The sequence below is a fragment of the Quercus lobata genome, chromosome 9 (genome assembly GCF_001633185.2).
Source record: "Quercus lobata isolate SW786 chromosome 9, ValleyOak3.0 Primary Assembly, whole genome shotgun sequence".
Lineage (NCBI taxonomy): Eukaryota > Viridiplantae > Streptophyta > Magnoliopsida > Fagales > Fagaceae > Quercus > Quercus lobata.
The window spans coordinates 5787715-5792661 of record NC_044912.1 but is presented as its reverse complement, the minus strand read 5'-3'; the positions used below and the strand labels follow the sequence as shown (position 1 = coordinate 5792661).

The 4947-nt window shown below is 30.8% G+C and overlaps 1 non-coding gene across 1 annotated transcript; it reads right to left on the bottom strand.

Moving 5' to 3' along the window:
• Nucleotides 1-213: 213 nt before the first annotated feature.
• LOC115962381 lies at nt 214-325 on the bottom strand. Its single transcript, XR_004085421.1, has one exon. It is a non-coding gene; the product is annotated as a small nucleolar RNA U19 (small nucleolar RNA).
• Nucleotides 326-4947: the final 4622 nt, after the last annotated feature.

Below are 4947 nucleotides of genomic sequence, written 5' to 3'. Positions count from 1 at the left end.
CTTATTCTATTTGATGCTAGGATGGTACTCCGGTAGCATGACGTCTAAGCATGTAGATTTACACTAGGAGAGGTATTGGGTATATGACACTGGATAGGACAGTATATGAGTACACCTCTGTCTGAACGAAAGAGCTGCATTAGTCCACTCTGCAGCTCTAGTTATTCAAGAGGCAACTTTTCTGTTCTTAGGAAAAATATATGCTGTAGTAGATTATGTCCTAAGACTGCTTGGAGGACAATCGACAAAGAAGCAAAAGTCCTCTCAAAAGACTTAAGAAGACTAATAATAATCCATTAATCTTTGCCTCATAACTAAGCCAATATGGCACATGATAACTCATATGGCTACTCAAAGAGGCAGTGAGTTTTAGAAGCAAAAATGGAAAAAAAAATAAAATAAAATAAAAAAATTCGACGAGTTGCTAAAGTGATGACATGAGTTTATATTTAGAGCTGCATTTTCATATTAAACAATACCACATGGGAGGTTTTGTGTTAAACAATTAACGGTTTTACACATAAAACAATACCACAGGTGAGTTGAGTGTTACACTTAAAACCTCAAGTGGATTCTGTGTTTTTAGAACAAAAAGCAAATAGCAAACAGCAAAGAGGTTTTTTGGATTTTTCCTAAGAAAAATGGTAAACACCCAGTGAAAAATGATTTAAGAGTTTGTGATTTAACATCTATTTAATCTCTTAAAAACCTAGCAATTCTGCCTATTAAAGCCCATAAGAGAAGCCACATGAAATCAAAGACTGTTCAAGTATTGCAAAACCTCTTAAGTGATCCTTGGTAATGGTTTTGTAATCTTTTAAATTTTGGGTTGGGAGAGACACTCTGTTTTCAGGGGAGAAGGGGAAATGAGAACTGAAGGAATTGGGAATTAGCGCGGGTAGACAACAGCTATTACTGACTTGGTGATCAGTTGGGGGTCCCACAAAAAGTGATGAAATATTTGGAGTGAAAACAGTGTCCAAACGCAAGGGAGTGAAAATTGGAAAATTTTGAGTGATGAGTGATGAGTGATGGGTGATGGATGATGAGTGATGAAAACTGAATGATGAAAACTGAGTGATGAAAAAGTCCTAACCAAACAAGGCCTAAATGACAGAAATTGTTTGGTAGCCAAAAAGTTAGTAAAGGGCAGATATATGTATGGTAGCCAAAAAGTACTGCACTGGACCAATTTCCAGTGTCTCTGGGCACTGGCCTCGGAAGCTGTGAACTCCATAAAATCTTATTAAATACCAGCTAGGATGCCGCCGTCCAAGTAATACTTAATTCTATTAACATTATTTCATGCGCCGTCCAAGTAATACCTAATTCTTTAACATTAATAGAATTCAAGGGTCTTTCTTGAGTGTTAAATTGGTAATGCTCTTTTAAAATCATTAATTAATCATGTTGATGACATGATCCCTAAGTGTTTTTCTACCATTAGATTTGAGCAGAAATCAATAATTAAAAAAAAAAAGTGTAATTATTGTAAAATTGCAATATATGCATAACTTAAATCCATCCTTTTACTAAAAAAAAAAAATCTGCTATATACATACTAATATGTAACTCCTACAAATTCATAGATGTATTTAAAATTAAACATAGTTTTTACTATAAAAATATAAATGGTTAGTCAAATGACTCAAATTATTAAAAAAAAAAAAGTATGTAACACATGCATACATGTGGATACATGTAAAATTAAACACAATTTTTATCATAATAATATAAATAATTAGTCAAATGATTTTTAAAAAAAAGTAAACGTAATTAGTTACATATTAAAATTCTTACCCAAATTTAATACTGCTTATGATCAATTTTTTTTATAATTTTTAATAAAATAAAATGTGTGGTGATCTTTGTTGTGTGATAATTTTTATTAAGAATATGTGATTAGTTTTAAAAAAATTATAATTCATTAATATTATATTTTTAATAATTTGCATTCATTAATTCACTTGACATAAAAATTAAAAAACTTAAGTAGACACATGACCAAGGGAGTCAATTTCGTACCGAAAACTATACTGATTTAGCCAAATGAATGATATATTTCAAAATCGATCAGTATCGATATACCGTTTTGGAATTACAGCTAATTATATAATAATTATAATATCAATAATAAGTATACAATTAGTGTGTGTATATATATATATATATATATATACACACTCATGTAAACTACTTTTTTTTGAGTTAAAGATTAGAATTGTACTAATATTGTACATCGAGCAAACTCCACAAGCCACATCAGACCACAAGTTCCAAAATGTGCATGGATATTCACGGCGGAAAAAACAAGGAAAAGTGGGGGGTAAGAGCAAAAAGTGAAATAGAAAAACAAAAGAAGAAAGAAGTAAAAGGAGGAGCAGGTGAGGATGCGACAGAAATGAAACTGAGAACTGAGCAAATTTGGTCGATCTGCGCAATGACTAGTGAGCAAAATTTTCAAAGATTTCAATAAGCCTCAACTACTTCTTCCATTGACATGTTCTGGTTAATGTGTACTTTAAGAGCACATATTAATAAATCTATTTGTAAAAAAATTTTATTGAAAATTGAAAAAATTGTCAAAATTTTTTCAATTCCCGATAAATTTTTTCTAAAATTGGTTTACTATTGTGTGTTCTTAGAGCACATATTAGTAAAATCTTTTTATTTATTATTATTATTATACCATCCCACTTTAAAATAAATTAAACATCAAAATTTCTATATTTTTTACCGTTTCATTTAAATAATATAAACTACTCATTAAAATAATAATAAAACAACTACACACAAACCACCGGCCAAGCCCCACAACCAACATGAGAATAAAAAACCTTTTTTTTTTTTTTTTTTTTTTTTTTTTTTACAATTCAGGCTATAGTGAGCTTGTATTAATACAAGCTCACTGTAGCAGTATGCCAAAATTTTACCATTTGAAAGCTTTGATGGAGTTGCTTTTTGGTGTTTTGATGCTAAAATTTAGCATATACCCCTTTTAGCATCTTTAATAGGAATGCTCTTAGAGGCTTGGGTTTCAGCCCGATATCAAATTACTAGCCAAAATCCGGTATTTACTCCAGTATGGCCGAAACAACTCCGATACAACCGGTATTTTAGTTGGAACGAAATAGTAGAGTTTTTGTACCGGCCAAGGTTTCGGCACTGTAAATACCAGCCGTACCCATCGGTACGGTACGAAATTGACTTCAAGCACACGATACAAACTTAAGTGGATAATTATGATGTGGTCCCTATATAAATTTATAGATATGATGTAAAATTAAATACTAATTTTAAATTCTAATTGAAGTTTTGCCTCTATATATATATATATATATATATATATGTATGTATGGATTAGATCATGAATAATAATGTTACACTTCCCGTTATATACTATCAATTCATAATCATCTTTTATACAAAATTCTGAAATATAAAAACATTAAAAAAAATTAAGCATTTTATAGATAAAATAGTTATTGATATTTGATCATATTAAAATTTTGTAAGTATAGAGCAATTAAGAAGAAAATTTAATTCAACTTCGAATTTGTCAAAATTCACAACTAATAAAAAAAAAAAACTATTAAATGGTGTAACAATTTTAAAGTTACATTAAATGTGATTTACCCAACATTTGGTTCAAGTTATTCTTTATGTAACTTTAATCCAACTTGTGTTCAGGTTATAATTTGTCCCCATCTGCAACCAAGAAAGTAACTAATCAACTACTAGTCAAGTGATCTTTTGATTTTTTTTCTTTAACTCCTGTTTCTTTGGATTGGAAATTTTTATATTAAAAAAGAAGTCAATTTTGGTTATTAAGTTTGGGAAAATTTTGAGCTTTTTTTTATTTTTTTTTATTTTGGTCTAATCGTGAATTACTTTCTATTGATTGGCTGTCAACAAAGAGGATAAAAAGATAGGAGCAAATAATTATCTGGAATCCATGTTTCCATTGTTTTGTGATTTTGTCAATTGAGTGTGGACAAAATTTGAGTTGAAGACCATGTTTTCTTAGTGTGCTTTTGGCTTTAGCACCCATTTTACTATTCAGTTTATTTTTGCTATTATTTATGGGCCCACTGCATTTTTGGCTCCATTCATGGTTTTTATTGCACTATTTTAGCTAACTTTTACCTTTATTTATAGTACTTTCAGGAAAAAGTTTACAGTTTCAGCAAAACAAGTGAATTCCAAATAGACCCAAGGTAGGTGAAAATAGCCAAATACCATGTTTTGGCAAAATTTGTAGCAAACTAGCACTGTTTTGGAAATATTTAGCAATCTATCACTTTTTTAGTACTCAAGTTCCACAAAATCAAGTTCTAAATAGTACTCAAGTTCCTAATGAGCCGCCAGTGTGGCACTGCTGACCTGGAATTTGTGTAATTAAAAAAAAAAAAAATGTGGTACTCGATATTACTGAAATCGAGTATCTCTTTATCGTACTCGAGCTTAGTTCAGTCAAGTACTACCCTTTTTTTTTTTTTGTGGGGGGGGGGGGGAATGGATTGAATAGTCAAACTTAGTGGCTTTGACATTAGCGAACAAACCATTAAATGGCTTGCATGCCCATGTTGGGAAGATGCATGATATTCAAGAAGTTTCATGCGTGAAGAAATGCAAGAGCTTGCATTAAATGTTCTTCATGAATTGTCAAAGAAGATGGTCAGGAACAACACTTGACGTGCAAACCAAATTCATGCTTCTTTTCTTTGGCCATAAATGCTTGCCATTTTCTTTGACTTGACAAGTTTCTTCAACTTGCAAGAGTGAGTTCCTATGGGAGATAAAAATAAAAAATAAAAGAAGAAGAAGAAAGAGTGCCTCTACGTGAGACAAAGAGACAGAAAAGAACTCGACTGTATGAAAAAAAAAGAAAAAGAAAAAAGAAAAAAGTACTCGACTGTATGAAGCTCGAGTACTATAAAGAAGTAC